Here is a 23,879-nt window from a genome sequence, read left to right on the forward strand (position 1 = left end):
CAATTCAGAATTACTCCATTTTTCCTGTCTTTCCCTGTCCTTACTTTTCCTAGATTTTTTTTTCTTTAAAAAATCTGGTTTCCCAGTAGTTTCACCCTAATTTTGCTTTACTTATTGCAGACCTGTCCTTGCATGGGGGATTCTATAGGTTTAGTGTATCCACGTCTTCCCACAATTCACTTCAATTGTTAAATGACTGATCTCATTTTACAAAGCTGTTTGGACTTTCTACTTTTTCAAAAGATTCACAAATATTTCCTTTTCAAAAAGATGTCCACAATAGCATATGTACAAAGAACAGATATTGTAATTACAGATTAAAAAATCAAGGAATAGAAAGTTTAGGGGATTAGTTCAAGACCACATAGTAAATTAGCTATCACCTATCATTGGTACTCTTCTCCCTATGAAGCATAGGCCATTAAAGTATAGCCATGAACATCAACAAAATTGATATGACACTCCCCAGGAAGAGATCTTTACATCTTCATCTTAGTCATTGACTGCTTGAGTTTTTCTACAAACATTTTTCTGTTTTCAAATTAACTAAATAACATCTTCAAGGATGAGAAACCTGATGTGCTTTGAGGAGCATGCTAATTGTACTTGATATCTCCTTTAATAATATGAGATTAAGAAAGAAATGGAAGCCAGAGTTTTTAAATGAATTTTTAAAAAATCAGTGGTTTGAAGTTGAGCTAGATTGAATTTTCCAGGTTAAATTGTATGAACAAGCTCTCAAGGCACTTTATCTTCCCTCTGTATCTTTATACATTTTAAACCATGGAGAAGGAGATAGTATAATCAGAAAGTCATTTAAAAAGAAAGGATAATGCGAACTTCCAACCTTTTATTACCAAAAAAACGCTACAGGGAATTTATTCATGCTGTGCTAATCACTTCCATTATCCATGGTATCAGTAAGTGAATTCATAGAAAGTGAGCTTTCTTCCTACAGCTTCAACACACTATTCTACATCTTCATGAGCCACCTTCTTCTACTCTTTGAGATCTGATACCATTTACCTTTTCCTCTCTCTTGATAGAGGACAAAATCTCTTGACTTGGGATATTTATGAAAAGATCAACAAAAGACTCCCTTCCACTGACATGTGAGTCAGAAGTAAATCACTTTTTTATAATCTCCATGACTTTCCCCAGCTGTTCAAACCTCCATCCTTTCATTTGCTCCATCCTGCATTCATGTTCTGGGTTGGGGTATCTGAGGAACAATAGAAAACATCAAGATTAAAATCACTGCTCAATTTTCCTACAGATGTGTTTGCCTGGAATGGAAGCCAGGCACTGAAGTTACCCACTAATGTTAGCCTGAGAAGTATTCTTAAAATAAAGAACATTCTGGAAGCACAGAAACAATCAACCTTCACCATCCCTATGAGTTGTTATACTTACATGAAAAGTTTTTCAAGGTGTATGAATTGCAATGCAAAAAGTGGCATTTTTCTCTTACAAATAAATGATGAACATAGTTTTCAATTTGTTTTGGCACCAGCACTGAGCTTTGGTTCTTTGCAGTTGAAAAGAAAGAAAACAGTTTGATTCTAATCCTCTTCATGAATAAGGACTGTTTCATTTTTATCTTTACATCCTAGTAGCTAGTACAATGTCAAAATTGGTACAAAGTAGATATTTAATAGATGTCTGTTCACAAATCTAGACATGTAACTCTCCATGGTGCTAGACCATTGAGAAGTCTACCAAGAGAGCTCATGATCCATTATCTCCCATCCTTCTCCAAAGGCCAAAAGTTTGGAACACTCCATAGACTAAATACATCCACTTTCTCCTCTTTGAAGAAAAATTGTAAATGTCCAACTGTTCTCTGTGGTCTTTTAACGTTGTATTTACATAATTGACTCACTAGAACACAATTTAACAATTTTTTTCCCCTTTAGGATAATTTTGTGATCAATATTAGAGATTTAGGTTGCCAAAAAAGGAAATGGAATGAAACGGCACATATCTCTGTTCTCAGATGAGCAAAACTACTAGTCTTCTGTGTAAACATATAAGGGGAGGAGAAAATAGACTCTTAGGAATCATCAACAAACCTCCATCAGCGTAAATAATTACACATATAATATGGCAAGATTATACTGTGAAGAAATCCAGCCTCAGAGAAAGTAATAAGAACTTTATTACTACCCAATTCTCAATTCTTGTAGACATTTCCTATGCAACCATTTACCATTGGCCCAGAAGAGATAATATGTTAAAGCATATAAGGGATATGGCTAAATATGATTCAAAACCACAGTCCAGTATTTAATAAGCATATGATGAAGGGCATAACTTTACTTCTCCTGAGCCTTAGTGTTGTCATCTACAAAATGGGAACAGAAATAATATGTAATCCCTTCAGTAATCACCTCAATGGGTTGTTTGAAGGCCCAAATGAAATAGAGCAGATAATGAGCTTGAAAAACTTTAAAGTGCTATATAAATGTCAACTATAATAATTATTATTCAATTTATACCCTGACTATGGCTAAATTATTTGCCATAATAAGTCAGCATCACCTAGCTGGGTCCTGAAGTTGTGTATATTGCACTAATGTATATTTCTTCTTCAATTTGTAGACTATTCATTTCCCTGAGTGCCCTCTTGTTCATGTATTATTGATGTCTTTCTCCCTCCAATATTTTTTATTTTTATATTAGGTGAGTAAATTGGAAAATAATAGTGAAAATGAAGATGGACCTATTGATTTATAGAAAGACAAAATAGCTGCAAAATTCATTTCTATCTCCTTTGCATTTCAAAGAAACAACCATCCTTACCACAGCTGAACACGTCTCCCAGAGCCTATGTTTGTGTGTGTGTGTGTTTCCTTTCCCTGGGAGGCAACAACTAAATCAGAAGCCATTGATGTGTATCAGTAGTTTAAATTGTTCTGTCAATGTGCATTAACTTGTAATTATCTGCATTAAATTCATTAGCCATTGTACTTTCTAATTATCCCATTTGAAAGGAGCTTCCAGAATGCATGGAGCTTTGTTCTGTGTTGTCCATACATTTTGTCTCCTCACAATCACCATTATTGAAACCAAAAATATATTGAGTCAGATCAGAGGTAGAACAAGAGTGTACAAGAGATTAAGATGAAGGAGGTTGATCCCAGGCATTCACCACTGTTAGCACTGAGGAGATGTGGGAGTAAGGAGTATGGTACACAAGTTGTTGCTTAGTAAAATGGTTCCTTCTTGAAGACATGTAAGTACCAACCTTATTGGCTATATGACCCTGAGGCAGGTCACTTAAATTCCCACTGTTCCAGAACCTGTACATCAAAAGAAACTCAGTAGAACTACTGCCACCTGTGGTGCATTTGCTTTGAAATTCATTGAGAGTATTTATACATTCTTAAATTTTCTAGCTTAAAAATTCAATTCAATAAAAATTTAAGTGCTAGTCAGAAAAAAGTACTGTGCTAAATGTCAAAACTATGAAGATGAAAAACAACACATCTCTTACTTTCAAGGACTATATAGTTTACTGGGGGAAAATAATATGTCCACTTGTTTTTTGTTTCAGACTTCTGATATTTTGACATAAAATCTCTTAGTGAGGAAACTCCATCAGCCAAGGCAGATCAGCAACTGTTCACTAGTAAAAGTTTTAAAATATTGTCTGGGTCCTTAAGAAATTAAATGACTGGGGCAGCTAAGTGGCACAGTGGATAGAGTACCAGCCCTGAAGTCAGGAAGTTCAAATCTGGCCTCAGCACTTAATACTTCCTAGTTGTGTGACCCTGGGCAAGTCACTTTACCCCAATTGCCTTAAAAAAGAAAATTTAAATGACCTATCTAGGTTGACATAACTAAGTATACCAGAGGCATGATCGAGCATCTAAACACTAAGGCAAGCCTTTTATGCACAATTTATAGCATCATTATCTAAAACAAAGCTGCTTCTCATAAATGTAAATTACTATATATAATAGGAAATACAATGTAATAGAGGCAAAGATGCAGACAAAATGTTCTTTAAAAAAAAAACGAGGAGAACATATCACTTATACAACCAGGGATTCAGAAGAGCCTACATGGACTAGGAGTCACCCAGAATTGCTTTTTATAGATAATGTGTTTCAATAGGAAGAGATGTTGAAAGAGTCTAGTCTAGTCATGAAAGATATCCCATGACAATGCATGGAAGCAGGAGACCAGAAGATTAGTCCAGAAAACCAAGAAATCAAATTTGCCTTGTATTTACCAACAACCCAATGAAACAAATCAGAGTGCTGGTCTTGGAGTTGTGAAGATGTGAGTTCAAATTCTGCCTCTTAACTTTGATACATGGTCTCAGGCAAGTCACAACTTCTATATGATTTGGACAATTGCTTGGGACTGACAAAATCATGGGCTGGCTAGAACCTGAGCAGGTGGGCAGTTTCATCCACTCTGATGAAATTGTAGCTCCTTCAGTATTTGTGTGTAGAGTATGGAAAGGGGAGAATATGGAATAAGGCTAAAAACATAGTGAGGAGTGGGATTTTAACCTATGCCACTTGTTAATTTTGAAAGACCACTGCAACTATCTCTGGAAGGACTGGAACAGTGTGAGAGAGGTGTCTTTTCATGTAAACAATGACATTATTCCAGATCTAACAAGCTTTGTCTCACTGAAATAGAGCACTGTTCTAGTCTGATAGCGACCCTGTTAACCTCTGTCTATAATGAGTAAATGGTTATTCTGTTATTCCAGTTGACAACTGGCTGATACAAGGAAACCCCTTAACATCTGTCTGGATGAATGATTACAATAGCGACCTTGTTCACCTTTCATCTGCATGCTTTCTTGCTACATAGAATAGTACCAGCTGTACCTCTTCTATGACACATCACCACTAAAGCAGGACAAATGAGTCCAATGTCACAAGGAGCATAAAAGTAGAGGGGGCATGATGATAGGCTGCCAAAGAGAAAAAGCAATTTACCTTCTGGATCCAGGGAACATCAGAAGAGTTGTATGATCTGTAAGATCAGAAGATATAATGAAAATTAGGCTAAGTAAAAAAAGTTTGGGGCATAGGGCAGTTAGATAGCAACAGTGGATTGAGCACAAACTATAAAGTCAGGAGGACCTGAGTTCAAATTTGACTTCAGATACATAATGCTGGGCAATTATTGACTCCAGTCTGATACTGGTCTCAGTATAGTACAGTTGCCAGGACTGAACTCCAGTTGCCAGGAAGAAAGGAAATAAAAGTGAGGACAGCTAAGTGGCTAGATAATTGCATTCAGGAAGACCTAAATTCAAATCCAGCCTCAGACACTAGCTGTGTGACCCTGGGAAAGTCAATTACTCCTTTTCTCCTCAATTTGTAAATGTGTAAAATTAGCTAGAGAAGGTGTCTTTGCTGAGAAAACTCCAGATGGGATCACAAAGAGTCAGGCACAACTGAACAAGAAAAAGAAAAGATGGGAATAGATGGACAGAGATTATAGTAGATGGATAGCCTGGGAATCAGGATGATCTGAATTCCAGTAAGTAACTCATAGGGAATTACATCCTCTGACTCAAGGGACATTTACCATATTTCTCAAGGACTAGGAATTGAAGACCAGTTTTTGACCTACATCACCGGAAGAGAGTTCCATGAATGAAATTAAAAACATAACATACCCCTCACTTTCCTCACTCCTCAAAAAAGTAAAGTTGTCTCCAAGGAAAAATGACAGAGGCAAACATAATGTTCACCAAAGAACAAGATAACAATCAATTCAACAAACTAAGTGCCTGTTACATCCAAATCCCTGAACTAAGCCCTGAGATCCAAGAACACAACTTAAACAGTGCTAGTTCTCAACATGCCCTCATCTTAACAGACTCCAAATGTCCTAATTTGCTTTTATACTAATCTACCTAAAAGCAGACATTCAAGAATGCTACTGAAATTGATAAACATATGCAATTAGTCATTTGGTTCAACAAAACAGCTCAAATTTACTTCTCAAGAGCTTCAGGAGCTACAACTGATATCCCCCTGCCCCAATTCTATAATTAATTTATTTCAATATTTAAATCTTTGCAAAATATTTCTTTAGAACCTTGCTCCCAAAATCATACCTTGAGTCACAGCAACAAAATTTTCTCACCACTGTTTTCATTAAATTTATTCAGAACAGGAATCAGATAACCTTTTAAACAAAACTTCTTGGGGAAGTCATTGTTTTTCCAGAGTTCATCAGGCTACAAATATCCAACAGAAAGTATAAACAGATATCACATAACCCAGATTATTTCAGAGGGAAGTACCTTTCTATCACTAGACTTCACTTCCTTGGTCTCTGAAATGAAAAAATTGGATAGATCTCTTTGCCCCATTCTAGATTCAGTGTTCTATGAATAAACAGGAAGGGATTATGTAAATGTGCCAGAATCTCCCCTCCCAACCTTTCCAAGTGGCACATATGGTGCTGGAAGCTAGAGAAGAAATAATAATACACCAAAACTTATGCCTAAAAGATGGGAAGGACGTTAGAGTTCACCTAGTCTAACCTCTGCTTTTTATAAGTGAGGAAACTGAGGTTAGAGAGATTAAATACTTGCTAAATTCACACAGGTCATAATAAGTAAGTAACAAATAAGTAATTTGAATTGAAGTTCTCTTATTCCAAATTCATCATTACTTCAATTTTTGATTTAAAAACTTCATAAACATAGACAAGATAAGAATCCACAAAAATTCATTGGCAACTTAGAAAAAGGGGATAGTATGCTCCTCTTTGCTTAATCTTTCATACTATTCAACTGGTCTTTTATTTCTTAGACAGTCTAGATATTTAGTGAGTACAGACAAACTATCCATCATTTTTGTATCTGCCAAATGGTGGCAATTCTGAATTTCTCAATAAAACAAGATTAATAGGTTTAATTTCCATGTGTAAAATTGTCTAAGGACTGAAGCTGTGAACACAAAGATCCTCCTCTCTCTAGTTCTTCTTGTCTTCTCACTCAACCATTTTGTAATCACTGTAAGCCTCCTTTATTTTATTTGGTTCCCCACCAACTTACAGAAGAAAGTTGGATTATAAAACTTTTAAAAGATAAAACAAAGAAACTTATTTGATTTATTGTTGTTCAGTCATTTCAGTCTTACCTGGTTCTTCATGACCCCACTTAGGATTTTCTTGACACAGATACTGAAGTGTTTTGTTATTTCCTTCTCTGGTTTATTTAACAGATGAGGAAACTGAGGCAAGCAGTGTTAAATAACAGTTTAACACATGGTCACATAGCTATTAAATGTCAGAGGAGGTAGCAGCTCTTTTTTATGGTGGCAAAGAATTGGAAAATGAGTAGATGCCCATCACTGGGGGAATGGCTGAATAATTTATGGTATATGAAAGTACTGGAATATTACTTTAATATAAAAAAATGACGAGCAAACTGATTTTAGAAAGTCCTGGAAAGATTTGCATGAACCAATGCTGGGTGAAACAAGTAGAACCAGGAATACATTGTAACAGTAACAGCAAGATTGTACAATGATTAACTATGAAAGACTTGATTCTTCTCCGTGTTTCAATAATCCAAGGCAGTTTCAATAAACTTTAGAAAGAAAACACCATCTGCATCCTGAGAGAGAACTATGGAGACTGAATACAAATCAGCACATGCTATATTCACTTTTTTCCCCCTTTTTCTTCCCTTTTTTTTCTCTTGTGATTTTCAGCTTTTGTTCTGATTTTTCTCTCCCAATATTTTTCATAAAGAATTATGTATTTTAAAAATTAATTTACATGTATAACCAGAAAAAAGAGAAAATAATAAAATAAAAAAAAATTAAAAAAGGAATGTCTGAGATGGAATTTGAATTCAGGTCTTCCTGACTCCAGGCCCAATACTCTATCAAATGTACCATATAGCTGCTCTAACTTATTTTATATCCTCTTCAAAATGTAATCATTCTTAACACCCACTACATACATTTTCCCATCAAGGTTTTAGAAGAGACGTAGTTCAGAAAAGTTTCTGGCAGTTGATTTCAAATATCAGCAATGGCTTTCTATGGCATTGGTCCCATATTGGAAAGAACAAGGTTAGAGTCTGTGTGGTATGAAAGACAGAAGGAAAAGAAAAGGGAAAAGTAATCTTACCAATCTTATACTAGACTAACCTTATACTTTCCCTAGCTCTCAATTCATCTTCTCTCTACCAACATATGATTCTGTTCCTCATCCCCCCTCTGAAAAATGACCTATTTTGCTCTCTACTTTAAAATCCTTACTTTCTCACTTTACTATAGGCCTCTGGCCCTGTAATAAGAAGCCAAAGACAGCCTGACTTTTCCATTATACTTTTCTAGTTCTATTGATCATTATTCAATGGAGTTCAGATAGAAATAATCCCAGAACAAGTCAGTCCTTCAATTATTTTTTTTTATTATTTTTCTAAGGACTATTGCACACACAGATAACACAGATGCTTGTTATATTTGAATAAAAACAAAGGAGCTAAGTTCATCCTCTATAGGCTCATTGTAAACATCTGCAGCAAAATCCAGTGGCAGCCAGAATAGGAATTAAAGGCTCTTCATCTCCTTCCCACATAATTTTGATTTTTTCTACTATTTTAGATCTTTATTACTTATCATTATTTCATTTTACTCATCTTTTTCCTGGGGATCAAGTATTATTATCTTTTCTCATAGTTTTTGCTGTTTAAAATCGAAATGATTCTTTACTATCATCATCATCATCATCATCATCATCATCATCATCATCATCATAATTCCTCCGTATTAGAAATTAATTCTATTTAAGTTCTTTTGTTACTTAAAGTTCCATGAACACAACTTTCCCTCAAAAATATAAGAGAAAAAAGGCAGTTAGGTGGTGCAGAGTTCAAATAAGATTCACACATTAATCTTGCGAATCTGGGCAAGTAAGTCACAACTTCTTTCTTCCTCAGTTTCTTCATCTCTGAAGTAGGGATCATAATAACACCTACATTTTAGGATTATGTTAAGGATAAAGGGAAATCATGTTTGTAAAATTCTTTGCAAACTTTTAACTGCTATATAAATACTAGTTGCTGTTATTTTAAAGTTAAGGGTGAATGCAAGAAAGTCAAAGCACTGAAAGAAAAGGTTAGAGGTAAAGATACAGGAAGGGTTTCATAAAGTTTTCTATAGTATATCACATTTTCAGAATCATGCAGGTCACGGAGAAGTGTTTATTATTTGTTGTTTTCATAGAATCCTTCATCTCATAGTGTTAAAGACTTTTTTCAAACAAGATTGCCGCAATGCATATGTTAAAATCATTTACAAATTCCTAAAAAGAATAAACAAAACTAATGCAGACAATATTAGAAGGGAAGCAATATACTGGGAAACATTTTTACAGTTAAAGGTTCTGATAAAGGTCTCATTTCCAAAATATATAGAGAATCTCTGGACAATATGCTCTTCTAGCCTCTGCTCATGAACCTTCTGTGACAGTGAATTGCCTTGTTCACAGGCCAATTTGTCCCATTTTGTTCAGTTATAATAGCTAGCAAATCCTTCCTTATATTTATGTGAAACCTACTTTGTAATTGCCATTTATAGTTTCTTCTATCTCTTCCATATTCAATTCAATTCTTAGAAACATTTTGGTGGTAAAGGAAAAAAAAAGCCAGTAAAACAAAAATTGGGAGCAAAATGATTGAACTTTATTTGGAGAATAGCTAACAAAATTATGGTAGATAAATGTAATGGAAAACTATTTCACAAAAAGAAGCAATAAATATGAGGAATTCATAGATAAATGGGAAGATCTGATGAATTCATGTAGAATGAATTCTTTAAATATTCTTTCTTCAAAATCATTACCTACCTGTTCCACTACTGATTTTATTGTCAGTAGTAAAGTTTTAACTTTTAACTTTTTACCTGAGTGTCTCATGTGTATTGTATGGTCTTCCCAACAAGACTATAAATCAATTAAGAGTGGCCTCAATTATTTCTAGTCTGCATCTCATAAGTAATCTAACTCTCTGTAGTAAAGTATGGCATGTAGAATTCCAGATATGACCTGATTTGGGGCTTCGTGGGATGATCATCTTCCCATATTTTGGACATTATAATTTTTTTAACATTAAAAAAATTATTTAGTTATTTATTAATTTAATATAGCTTTTCTGTAGAAGGAATTAATATGTTAGGTAGGAAGTTGGATTAGATATCCTCTAATGTCCCTTCCAAAATCTAAATCTTATGGTTCCATGAGTGTCAACCCATGCCCTTCAAGATCAAAACAAAATTATGTTTGGATCCCATTATTCTAACTTTTCGTACCAAGCATTTATTCAAACTGATAAGCATAGAATTTCTGCATTGATATGAACAGTATAACTGATATTCTAAAGTCACTGCCAGGCACTTAGATAGATAGACAATGATGACTGATTTGTTCAAATCTTGCCCCTGGACCATTTCCCAGAATATTTCTCAGAAGGTTTATTATGCCTGTGTGAGTGTAGACATAGCTTCAGAATGATAGTGACCCTTAAAACTTAGGCCCTATCAATAGACCCTACAGAATATAATTGGTAATTCCCATAATATTCCTAAGCAAAAATGAGGACATGATAAGATGGATAATTTCATTATTTTTCTCTTCTCATTCCACAAATTCTCTTTCAAGAGCAAAATATATAGTTTATCTGCAAATAATCAACTCCCTAGAGTTATAAAACCCAATAGACATAGCTAGTCTTTAAATCCTAACTTACAATAGTCACCTTTAGTAACCAACTTGAATTATTGATAACCCCAAGATTTGGTAGTAATATCAGAATTCATAAGAAACAAAGAATTTTTGTATTTCAAAACTACAAGCTAAATTCATTATAAATTTACTATGACAGATAATTTTCATCTTAATTTCCAATCACCTTTCCTCACTGTGAGTAACATGTATTGGGATGAGGTGGGAGCTACCTAAACTGAATACATTGATTTACTCAGAATTTCAAGGAAATTCAAACTTTGAAAAATGATTCCATTTAAAATGAACAAATTGCATGATATTATGAACATATGTACATACAATTACACCTCTAATTCAGTGAGCTCCATTTATAATGAAACAAGGTACTGATGTGCAAGTACTTGATAACAATAACAAATTTTAAATGTAATCTATCCTTTTTTTGTTTTAAAGAGGAAAAGAATAGGGGGATCCTCATCCCATTTACCAATGCAACCTTTCTGCCAGTATAACAATATCACCACTTGTTATGATCTGAGCTACATCAAAAGGGTTGTACTCAAAATTTTCTCCACTATAGACTAACATCTGAAACTCAGTCACATGAGATTTATTGCTTTTCATTCAGACTTTGGCTTACTTAAATTATAGATTCTCTCAAAAGGCATAAAATGTTATCAGTAGTTCACAACATGCCATAGATGAGTTGATCAGATTCTTTCCTTAGAAGTAAATTTTGATAGGATGAAAGGTAAATAAAATTAAGATGATATATGATTCCTATGGGAAGGATTGTACAAATGGGATGATTAAAGGAAATTAAAAGAAGGACATAAGAGACATTTCATTTCACAATGTATACAACACTAAATGATCATTTCAAGGCAAGGATCTAGGATAGGAATGCAGGAACACAGGATAGAGGAAGATACATGTAATGAGCAGATCTGTCTCAAGTTAGATGAGTTATATTGTTATGTATATATGAGTTATATTGTTATGAAGTTATATTGGCATGAAGTGATCATTTAACAGTCAACAAAAGAAGGTTAGTTTAGCTGTAGCATAAAAAGGATATTCAACAAGGATAGTACAGTCTGTAACTCTGATAGACTCATTTATCTTGTCTTCATATAAAAATGAAATCTCAGTTGGTCATCAGGACATAATGTAGTTATCTCTGAGTCCTTGAGAACATCCTCTAGGCTAAAGATCCTGGAGTTGAGCTCAGTGAGTTTTTTGACAACCTTAGATGCCTATAAAATCATATCAATATCATAGCAACTGGTCACAAGAAAGCCATGCCAATGGAAGTAGAGACAAATTTGGGTTGCCCAAGCCTATCAATCTTGAAAATAGCTTCCTTGCCTTCTGGAGAAAGCATTAGCCTAGCCATGTGACAAAGATGGGGGTCTTGGTAGATAATGATCCTGTCACAATATACACAGAAGCAAGCAATTCCAGAGAAGTGACCTAATAAGGCTAAAAATCTGGGCTAAATATACAAGGAATAAAATACAAAATTTTGATTCAGAAGGACATGAGTCCAAATCCTTCTTCATACTTATTAAGCATGTGACTTTGAACAAGTCACTTAATTACTCTGTGTTTCAGTTTCCTCATCTTATCTCATGCGAGAGTTGGACTTAATTACCTCTAAAATCCTTTCAGTTTCTAAACTCTGTGATCTTATTATCTACAGTTTTCAGAGATCAGATCCTGGTTGTTAGAAAAGGCTCAAAGTATCAGATAAGTGATCATTTTCAAAGCATGGAATATAGGATATAATCTGCGTAATAAAGGTAATGAAACCAGTCAAGAAGATTCAGTCATAAGGAATTAGGGCCCTGGATAAAAACAAAACAAAACAAAACAAACAAAAAAAAAACTTATTACTGCCTGGAACATATAAGACAGTGAAGTAATGGATAGTAAAAATACAAAGAAAACCAGGATAGAAATGGCAGGATTTTGCTCTTGAGTGCAAAAATTTCACAAGGTTTCTATTGAACTTCCATCTCAATGCCATTGGACTAGCTCAAGCAAGTAGGAGTAGTAGAGCATTAAGTATACCTGGTTAAACTGAATGGTGTGTGTGTGTGTGTGTGTGTGTGTGTGTGTGTGTGTGTATATGTGACAGAGAGAGAGAGAGACAGACAGAGACAGACAGACAGACAGAGACAGAAATAGAGAGACAGAGAGACAAAGAGATAGAGAGAGAGAGAGAGAGTGTGTGTGTGTGTGTGTGTGTGTGTGTGTGTGTGTTTATGGAGTATCCATCCATTCTTTTAAGAGAGACAAGAGAAATGCACAAATATATACAAATATCACACTTGTGGTACAAGATCAAATCTGAAAGTACAAAAGTGACCTTGTAGAAATGAATAGCAGGACTAGATGACCAAGCTGGAAAACATGGCAATAGATATTTCTCCTCTAATAGGACTTTGCAGGTTTGGCATTGTACACAAGACAATGGTTAGTTCTGCATACTTGCCACAATTTCCTCTCATCTAAGAGAATTTGAGGCTATTTGATTTGTCTATCCATGTTTCAGAAGACCATACAGGGATAGTATTCTGAATTGAGCTACAGAGACACAGACCGTTAGTGATAGAAAGGACCTTAGACTTCATCCTATTCTTCCTACCTATTTTACATGAGGAAACTGAAGAAAACAAGTAATTTGCCCTAGATCAAATAGGCAGTACGTACTCAGGCCAAAATTTAAAGCCAAGACTCTAGGCTTTAACTTCAATACCCTTTCCCCAATGCTCTACCTCCCATTTGTAAATTAAGTAACCACATAGTGGCAGAAAAACATGAAAAATCAGCAGGTTTATTAGGCAACATTTCCTGACAAAACATTTTTAGAACTTATCTGTCAGGTTATGCTATAGTGCTAAAAGCCAAACTCTTTGGGCAGAAAATTAGGGCTATAAACACTGGAGCTCTTTGGAGTAAAAGGGCAATATAAAAATTCATAAATAAATAAAGGAGGTCAAAGGAGCATGTGGAAAAGAAAAAGGTAATAATTTTGCAATATGCTTTCCATGAAAGGCTTCAAAGCCTTTAGAGATTCAATGGGGACAAATTTCTCAAACAAAGTTGCTTGATAAAATGAGGCTATTATAGCCTTGGTTCTGCTCCAACCATTATCATTGGTTTCCCAAATGAACATGGCTTACAACACTTCTCCCATCAAATATAGTATGTTCTCCATATTTAAAAAGGAAATTGAAGTGGACACTTCAGATATTCATGACTCTCTTTTGAATTTTACTTGGTTTACTGGATATATCACTTATTTTTTGAAATTCATTATCTTATGGCTATTCCTGTGCAATAATTGATTTGGTTTGATTTGGAAAACAATTGTCCATGTATGTGCAGTGCACAAACATGTTTTTTTTAATAGTCAGCTAGTTTAACCATGTGTAAGACAGACCTTAAATTACTTATCACATCACAATATAAGAACAAACATACATTCACACATAACCCAAATAGGAGTGATCACATACACACACACACACACAGCCTGTTTCTCAGTGCCACAGAGCCTTGAAGAGACTGGGGGGACAGATTTGTCCTCTCCACCTGAAACTTAATTTTCTGTATAGTTCCTATACAGTTCCTGTGCTTAGGGTGAATAGGAGTTTCACTATTCTAAATGCTTCCAGAAAGAAAGTGAGACTACCCCAGTCTGGTAGTTTTAAAGACTCAGCTATCATAGCTGTTAGGGCAATAAAGTGGTGTTATAGCTAGAACATTGGACTTGGAACAGGAAGACTCTTCTTTATTATTTTGAATCCAGTTTCAGACACTTATTATCTGACCTTGGACAAGTCACTTTTAATCCTTTTTGCCTCAGTTTCCTCACTTGTAAAAAGTTGAAGAAGGAAATGGCAAACCACTCCAGTATCTTTGCCAAGAAAACCCCAAATGAGGTAAGGAAGAGTCAGGCACACCTGAAAAACAATTGAACAACTGTTCTGACTATTCAGCCAATGCAAATAGGCTACTTCTACCAGCCTACTAAGGGAACACATAATGTCTTCTCCCAGATGTCTTCTCCCACATCCCTCCTCCAATTTGTTATTTAGGAATGCATAAAACTCACTCATGTGGTAGATAAAGTATTTTAAATGGAATCAGGAAGATCCAAATTCAAATTTTGCTCTTGATTGTTGCTGCTTCTATGAGGCAGTTTCATCACTGATGAAATGGGATTAATAATAAATATTACAAAGTAACTATTTCACAGGGTTCTTGTAAGAATCAAAATTATCCATAAAAATGTTACATTTGTTAGAAAGAAAAATAGGATGAATAAATGGACAGAGGCAGAGAAAGAGGGAAAGGGAAAAGTTCAATTTGGAAAAAGAGAAATAGAGAAACACAAGGAGGGAGAGAAAAATAGATAAAAAATGCAGAGAAAGACAATGAAATCTTTCAAAATTATGCATAAACCATTCAAAGACTAAATTATTAAACTAAAAATGTATTTATGTACATGGACCCATAGAATCACAAATTTAAAGGTGAGAAAAAATTTTGAGATGCTCTAGAACAATGTATTCATTTTTTGGATGAGTTAAATGATTCTGAGATTGATGAAGTTTCATGGTCAAGATCACACAAGAAAGTAAGTGGTGGAACCACATTTCAGAACGAGTCCTCTGACTCACTTTTAGCATTTTTTCTTCTACACCTGGTAGCCAAGTAGCAAGGACTTCCTATTTAATCAAAAAAAAGATAATAAATGGGGTAGAAGACATTAGGAAAAATTGTTTCTTTTTTGTGCAAGATAGTCAAAGATAATTGCAATAGCTAGACTATTTGATTCATAATTATGCAATTGCCTTTAGATGTTGATATTAAAAGAATCATTTGTTTGTTCAAAGCAATTAGGGTATCTCTTACATTTGTACAATACTTAGGGTTAAATGGGCTTTTGTTTAAAATAATAACTACCATGTATATAGTACACATATGATAATCTTCACTTTACAGATGAGGATACTGAAGCTCAGAGCAGTTTAAGTGAATTGACCGGGAAAATAGGACAAAAATGGGGACAGGATTGGGTCTTCCTGACTCTACCTAAAACATTTCACTCACCATATAAATCCAGTGAGACTGGATTGTGTGCATTCCCAAATCACCTAAGATAAAAGAATCATTGTAGGCGATGGCAGGGATCTGCTTCTGGGAGAAGACATTCTCTGTACCTTTAGCATGTTGATGGGAATAGCCTATTTCTATTAACTGAGTAGCCAGAATAGAAAATCTTTCAAACTGCCAGACAGGAGTAGTATCACTCTCTTTCCAGGAGCATCCAGAGGAGTGAAACATCTGTTCATCCTAAACATAGGAATCATGCAATAAATTGGGTTAGAAATAGGCTAGATTACCCTACCTCCAACCCCACCTTAAGCAGAGGGCAATTCCAAGTAGGGAAACACTTTCTATTAAATCAGATTGGCACCTTCTCTGAAACAGTCTTAGAGAGTTGCCTAGAACATTGAAAGGTAGCTTGTCATAAGTTGCATAGTTAAATCTGTAGAAGAAAGGAAGGTAGGAGGGGTGGGGAATAGTGAGTAAAACCTAGGTCTCCCTGATATAGAGGCCAGATTTTCATATATCATGCCATAGCTGTGTCTCATCCCCCATAGAACTTGTACCCAAGTGTTCCTGATTCCAGGAGATAGATGTTGCATTCTGTCATACTACAGCTACCTCTAATAAGCTATAGTTTCCTTTAGAAAAAAATAAACTTTGCATTCCTAATCTATAAGTGCAAAAAAACAGAAAAGGATGTGGTATGGCTGCCACTCTTATTTCATGTACTTATAAAATCCATCAATCACAATTATGGAACTCAAATCTTAATAGTTTTCTCTCTAGTGCCCAATCCAGTGGTTTCATATGTTTATCCAAATAACTTAAACAGAAAACTATCAGTACTTTTTCTTTGATCATCTTAATGATTAGCTCAGACTATCCTTTGGGGAATGTAGCCTGGCAAGATGATGGATAGAATGCTAGACTTGGAGTCAAGAAGACCTGAATTGAAATCCAGTCTCAGATATTTACTGAACAAGTCACTCAACCTCTATTTGCCTCAATTTCATCATTTGTCCACTCTAAACCCAGTAACCATCCATTAGGCATATGGCCATGGTCAAGATATTTTCTCTTTAGGCTCCAATTTCCTCATATGTAAAATAAAGGAATTGAAATAGATCATTTCCAAAGTCCCTTCCAACCCTAACATCATGTGTCTCTGTGATTGGGAAAAGCCAATTCTCACAGCTGTTAAATTAATTATGCATGTGGATGTGTCCTAAGGAATTTTTCCAGAATAAATGTAAATGAAACTTGATCCAGACCTATACTTTCATTGTCAGAAGGAACTACCAAATGAGAAAACTCTCTCTTCCAATTAATGCAGTTTGGCAAAATTTCTATAATCTGTAGTCTTAGAGAGTTATCTGGGACACTGAAAAATTCAATGATAATTCAATTATCATTATCAAAATTCAATCAATTATCAAAAATTCAATATAAGTATACATGACCAATATCTCTCAGAAATTAAACTTGAACCCTCTGCTCCAAGACCAACTAGGTATCTAGTTTCTTTGAATGCTGCCATTCATACGTTAAACTCAAAAGTATTTGCTGACTACTGTTCTAAGGTTAAAACTCTCTCAGAGGCAAGAACTTGAAACTGATAGAATCAACATTTAACTTTCTAGTTAAAACTTAAGTTTATGCTGAGTGAAATGAGCAGGACCAAAAGATCAATATTTACTTCAACAATACTATACGATGATCAATTCTGATGGTCGTGGCCCACTTCAACAATGAGATAAACCAAATTAGTTCCAATAGAGCAATAATGAACTGAACCAGCTACACCCAGGGAAAGAACTCTGGGAGATGACTATGAACCACTATATAGAATTCCCAATCCCTCTATTTTTGTCTGCCTCCATTTTTGATTTCCTTCACAGGCTAATTGTACACTATTTCGAAGTCCAACTCTTTTTATACAGCAAAATAACTGTTTGAACATGTATACATATATTGTATTTAACTTATACTTTAACATATTTAACATGTATTGGTCAACCTGCCATCTGGAGGAAGGGGTGGGAGGAAGGAGGGAAAAAAGTTGCAATAAAAGGATTTGCAACTGTCAATACTGAAAAATTATCTATGCATATATTTGTAAATAAAAAGCTATATAAAAAAACAAAAACAAAAAATATCTTAGATAAAATCTTTCCTTTAGTGTAGTAAAAAAAAACACTTTAGCTTAAAACTTAAGTTAAAACTTTCTAGTTTAACTTACCACCTCAGACATCCTGCAAAGTTTACACTTTTGCAGCTTTAGATCTGGTGGATCCCCAAAGTAGTAATTTTGTATTCAAGACTGCTAGAGAAATAATCTACTTAGACATGGACATGGGCACTCTAACTGGTTGCATGGATAATAGTAGAGCCTGTTCTGAATTGCTGTTCTATCCCCATATGTTATTCTTTTTCTTTCTAGGACACTATACCATGGAGATCTCACTGCTCCTTCAGATGATTGAATCTGGAGGCTCTTACCATTCTACCATGGCTGCACCTGGTGCTTCTATCTCTCATGCCATGCAGTTCCTTATCTGGGGAAATATGGAACCTGTACTGAAAGATTCTATCAATCTTTCCCTTGTGTTTGACTGTCATCTCTGGGATGAAAGATTCTCTGGGAAAGGGCTATATGGATAGACAGATGCACCCATGGGACCAAGTCTGCTTTCTGTTTTCAGGTTATCTGTACTCTGCTGTGATTCCTTCTCTTAAAGATATGTCTGCTCCTTTATACATGCCTGGGTTTTCAGAATGCAATTCAGATAATAAAGACCTGAACATAATAAAATCATCACATCTATAACTTAATTAATCAAAGACTTCAATTTTTTCCCAGTCACTTAGTTTCATATCATCAGAGGGACTTATGACTCTTCATTCTCCCACAACCTGCTTATCAGTCAATTGCCAAATCTTTCAAAGTATATTATATTTCCACAGCATCTCTCCCAAATACCCATTGATCTTATAACCAAAAACTCAACATGAAACATTCTAGAAGCCTTAGTTTCCTTATCTATAAATTTTAATACTGGAAAGAACCTTAGAGATCATCCATTCTAACATTCTAATTTTATAGTTGACAAAACCAAGTTACAGAGACATTAAATGACTTCCCCAAGATCTTACAACTAATATATCCCTGAGCTGGGATTTAAGGCCTAGTCTTCAGTATTTTAAGTTCTATGCCATAGGCACCACACCATACTAAATACACAGAAGGAAAATACAACCTTTCATCTTGTGTCGTGAGATTGCATTTCACAAAGGAAGGGAAGGAGAGAATTAAAACTCAAAATTTAAAACAAAACAGTTTTTTAAAAATAAGCATTTTTAAAATGAGCAGGAAAAGGAGGAAAGGAAAGAGGAACAGAAAGAAGAGGAGAGAAAAGAGAAGGAGGACAAAGATGAGGAGAACAAAAACAAGAAGAATAAGATCAGGAAGAACAAGAACAAACACAACAAAAGCAAGAAAAACAAGAACAAAAACAAGAAGAAGAACAGGAGCAAGATGGAGATGGAGGGAAAAACCAAATCTATTCTCACAACTGTTAAATTCATTACTCATGTGGATATGAAGAAGGAGGTAATGGTAGAAGGAGGAAGTAGAGGAGGAAGAGAAAAAGAAAGAAGAAGAAGAAGAACAAGAAAGTAATATTTAACTTTGTAAAGTCTGAATATAGTGAGCAATTGCACTGGATGTCAACGTAAAAAAAAAAAAAACAAGAACAATAACAGAAAGGCTGGGAATAAGGGAGGAAACAAACAACCTCTACTATTACACACACACACACATATTTAAAATAAATGAAAATCAATGATTCAAGAGAAATCCCAAAATGATTTTTTAAATATTCTGAAATTTTAAAGAGCTCAATGAGACCACTAAAGAATTATATTCTGAGGAGGGAAAACAAATTGGAGAATACTAAAGAAATACCAATGAACAAGATAAAATGGATGATACTATCCCAAGTCTCTTATTCATTAGTTGCATAAACAAAAGCAAGTCATTTGTCCTCTCAGTTTCAATTTTACTATCTGTAAAATGGAGAATAATAAAAGTACATATTTCATAGGATTATTGCAAGGCTCAAATGAGATATTATATGTGCAGTACTTGCAAACTGTAAAATACCATGATCATTTCAGTTATTGTTGTTTGTTAGGATTCTTACAAGGTGCTAAGTCAGTTATCTAATTTAGCATGGTATTTAACAGTTCTCTAGTTCACTAATGTACTTAGTACTTATTGGAGTTCTACAAGATTCACACCTTTAAGAGAGCATATATAAGCTAGGAGCCTCAATCAGGATTGAGTCCAGGACATTCAGAAGTCATTCCATCTTCCACTTTTGTGCTGGGTAGAGATTCAGAGGGAACTAGAGGCTGAAGCTGGCAGAGGCAAAGGACTAGTGGCAGGAACCAAGGAGAGAGATAGGCCTCTAAGAAAGCTAACAGGGCCCCAGGAAGGAGACAAGAGTGGAAAGGAAATAATAAAGGATTGGACTTTAACTCCTGGCTGAATTTGGGAGTGATTATTACACTGAACTGAAACAAAGACTGCCTCCAGAAACCCCCAAGAAACCTGCTCCAGAGAAGATAATATTTTTACAGAAGAATATTACGGTTGTTGTTTGTTGTTCTTATTTCTTCAAAAGGAAAATAAAACTATTCTGAACCCTGAGTAGACAAATTAAGTCTCTTCTGGTAACAGATAAAAAAGTTCTACAAAACACACACACACACACACACACACACACACACACACAAATTTATCAATAAAAAATAATAGGAGCTTTGACTACACAAGGGAAGTCAACCAGATTTGAAGTACTGTTTGATTATAAGACTAAAAAAACAAAGAATTATGTTATGATAGGTCCTTTCCTCCTTGTATGCTATAGGGGGAGGAAGGGAGCAGTTAATATTAGTTTGTAACAATCAGAATCAGCACAGAAGGAATTTTTTCCTAGAAGAAATGCGGGAAAAGAGTCACAATGTGGGTAGTTATCTGTTGACACCTGGTTAAGATGAGTCAACCCCTGCTGATTCTGGTTTTCTTATATTTTTTCTGCTAAAAATTAAATACTTCTCCAGAAACTATTTCAAGAATTCGAGACACCTCTGCAACAATTTTCTACCAACACAAATCAATTCAGTCCAACTATGCAGCTACTAAATGTAAGGAATTTTGCTAAGCACTGGTATACAAAATGGAGAATGATAAAGTCCCTCCACTCAAAAAGCACCAGCAGCAACAAAACTTACAATAGATAATAGAATGGGGAAGGAGGAGACATTTATCCAAATGTGTAAGATACAAAGTAAATGTGATATGAGTAAAGGAGAAGTTCAAAGTGCAAAAAGAATTCTTTTTGTTGGAGACTGAGAGGTAGAGTGGGGAATGATCCTATATAGTCTTCAACTTTCAGCTGGAGAGATCAGGAAATACTTTTATAAAAGTTTTCCTTATATAAAAGGGGACCTCTGATTAAAAAGTTGCAAGGAGTTTAGTAATAACACTAATGAGAATTTTTAGGTAAAGCTGATTTTGGGGGATTGGTTGATATTTTGTTAATATAGAATTCCTATTCCAAAGCCTTTGTGTGGTGGAGGTGACCCTGGGTTCTTTGAGACTATTCAGGATGTATACCTGACTCTCTGGACTTTATGATGCATGTCATAGAAATCTCTTCACCTTAGAAGTACACTTCACACATTGACTTTTCTCACACACACACACACACACACACACACACATGCACACGCACACACACACACACATGCACACGCAAAACAAAACAAAACAAACAAAAACCACCATCACCTCTGCCCTGCATCTTTTTTCTCTGATTGGCTAATTTCTCTCAGAACTTTAAGGAAGATGTCCAGGTTAGTCATGTCTTCATTGCTTTCTAGATTCTACTCCTTACTGTCTTGGCTATCTCTAGTATATCTCTTTTTCTCTACTATATCTCTTCCTTGTGCATGTTGTTTCCTCTTACTAGAATATAAGTTTCTTGAGAGCAGGTATGGTTTTTCTTTCCACTTGTCTTTGTCCTTAGCACAGTGCCGGCATATAGAAAGCATTTAATACTTCTTGACTCAATTTGACTTGAAGGCTGTGCTAACCTCCCCGAATTTCTGGCATGTTGTATCAATTGGAAAAGTTTTAAGCACAGTTCCAGATATAGACTGTGACTGCTCCGTAAAGACCAGACTATTGCCTCTGTCCAAACACTGATTGATTCAAGAAAGACAGAGACAGACAGACAGAGATTTAGAATATGTTATTCAGTCCTATATGGCCAAATTATATATCTAATATGACTATATCAGAGCATTAGAAGAGAGAGCAAATAATGCTGACATAGTTTGGAAATTGTCTATAAAATATTATAAGCAGCTAGATGCTTCCGTGATTAGAGTGCTGAACCTGGGATCAGGAACACTGAGTTCAAATCTAACCTCAGACACTTATCTATGTGTACCTAGGTAAGTCATGAAACCTCTTTGGAGAAGGAAATGGAAAACCACTTCACTATCTTTGCCAGGAAAAACCCATACAGGGTCAAAAAGAGTTGGACATAACTGAATACTGAATAACAGTTAAATATTATAATTTAGATATCATTAGATAGTGGGAAAAGACCACTGGTTTTGGAGTCAGAACCTTAGGTTTCAATTTTACCTCTTAAACCTGTGTCATTCAGCAAGTCATTTAACTCCTCCTCTAGGATCCAGTTTCCTTACTTATTTAAAAAAAATAAGGAAGTTTAGACTACATGGTATTTAAAGTCCCTTCTAGCTCTAAATAAGTCATTGCCTTATTAATTTAAACTATTGATTCTCTAAATTGGAGATTTCTGTAAACAAGTTAATGTACTAGTAAAAAGAATTTTTTTAAAAATCAATTTTGACATTTTCTCTACAAATAAAACCAGAAGGCATAAGGAAGTTGTGGCCCTATGGAAAAATAGTCTGGTATTTCCTTTTATTAGCAGATAAAATACTTCATGGTATTGGATTCTTTGTATCTGAAAGTAATATATCACTGAATGGTATATTTGGTCACTTCACCTTATGGAGATTGTGATAAAAATAAGGAAGAAGCTTTACAAAGATAATTACAGATTAAGTATCAAAATTTATTGTAGAAGATAAAGAATTAGAGAAAAATCTATGAAGAATATGACAAAATCTCGCAAGCCAAGTCAACAGAGAACTTGATATTAGTTATTTCAAGATAAAGATGGCAAATGAGGAGATGATACACTATATGTGTGTATGTGGTTCAGATTGTTCTAATTATCAATGTCCTAAAGAATGTAAATAAATCTTCACAGTAAGTTGTCCTAAATACTAGATTTATTGGACATAATTATTTAAAATTTTGGTCTGCTTCACCGCCATTCACAGATGTCCATCTTTGATTGGTATGGGGAAATAAACTGTTGCTCACATAATTTCTCATAGAAATTGGAGTATTTAAAATTTAATTAACTTGGTTGGTTCTAAGATTCTAAAATATGCAAGTTTTTAACAAAATGAATTAAAGTCTTTTACAAATGTACAAATCTGGACTAGGTCAGACAAGACCAATTAAAGGGATTGGTGAAATTATTTGGAGTTGGGAACTCAATTTATAAATGATCATCAGTCACTTTAGCTACCTCTATTTTCATACTTCCCTTCTCCAGGGGAAAAAAAATGACCTGTTCCAACTATCATCAATATTAAGCAACATCAGTTTTAAGAAACAAAAGAGGACAAAAGATTATAGGCAATATGAAAACCTCATATCTATCTGTTATGAAGACTTATCTTAAGTAGAGTATCAGGAAAAACTGAAAACATCAAATACCTTTTCTCTGTGCAAAGAGAAAAATCACTTGTTCTCATGTGAGAATTATTTTCAAATTATTGGACTATGTTCAGTCAAGTCAAAAACTACTTTTTAAAAAGCTCAACTGTACACAAAATTTGAAGAAAGAACAATTTAA

The 23,879-nt window shown here is 34.7% G+C and overlaps 1 pseudogene; it reads right to left on the bottom strand.

Annotated features, from left to right (window-relative positions):
- LOC100919193 overlaps positions 1–23,879 on the bottom strand; it is a 126,216-nt pseudogene that overhangs the window by 32,098 nt on the left and 70,239 nt on the right.

Source organism: Sarcophilus harrisii, chromosome 2 (genome assembly GCF_902635505.1).
Source record: "Sarcophilus harrisii chromosome 2, mSarHar1.11, whole genome shotgun sequence".
Classification (NCBI taxonomy): Eukaryota; Metazoa; Chordata; class Mammalia; order Dasyuromorphia; family Dasyuridae; genus Sarcophilus; species Sarcophilus harrisii.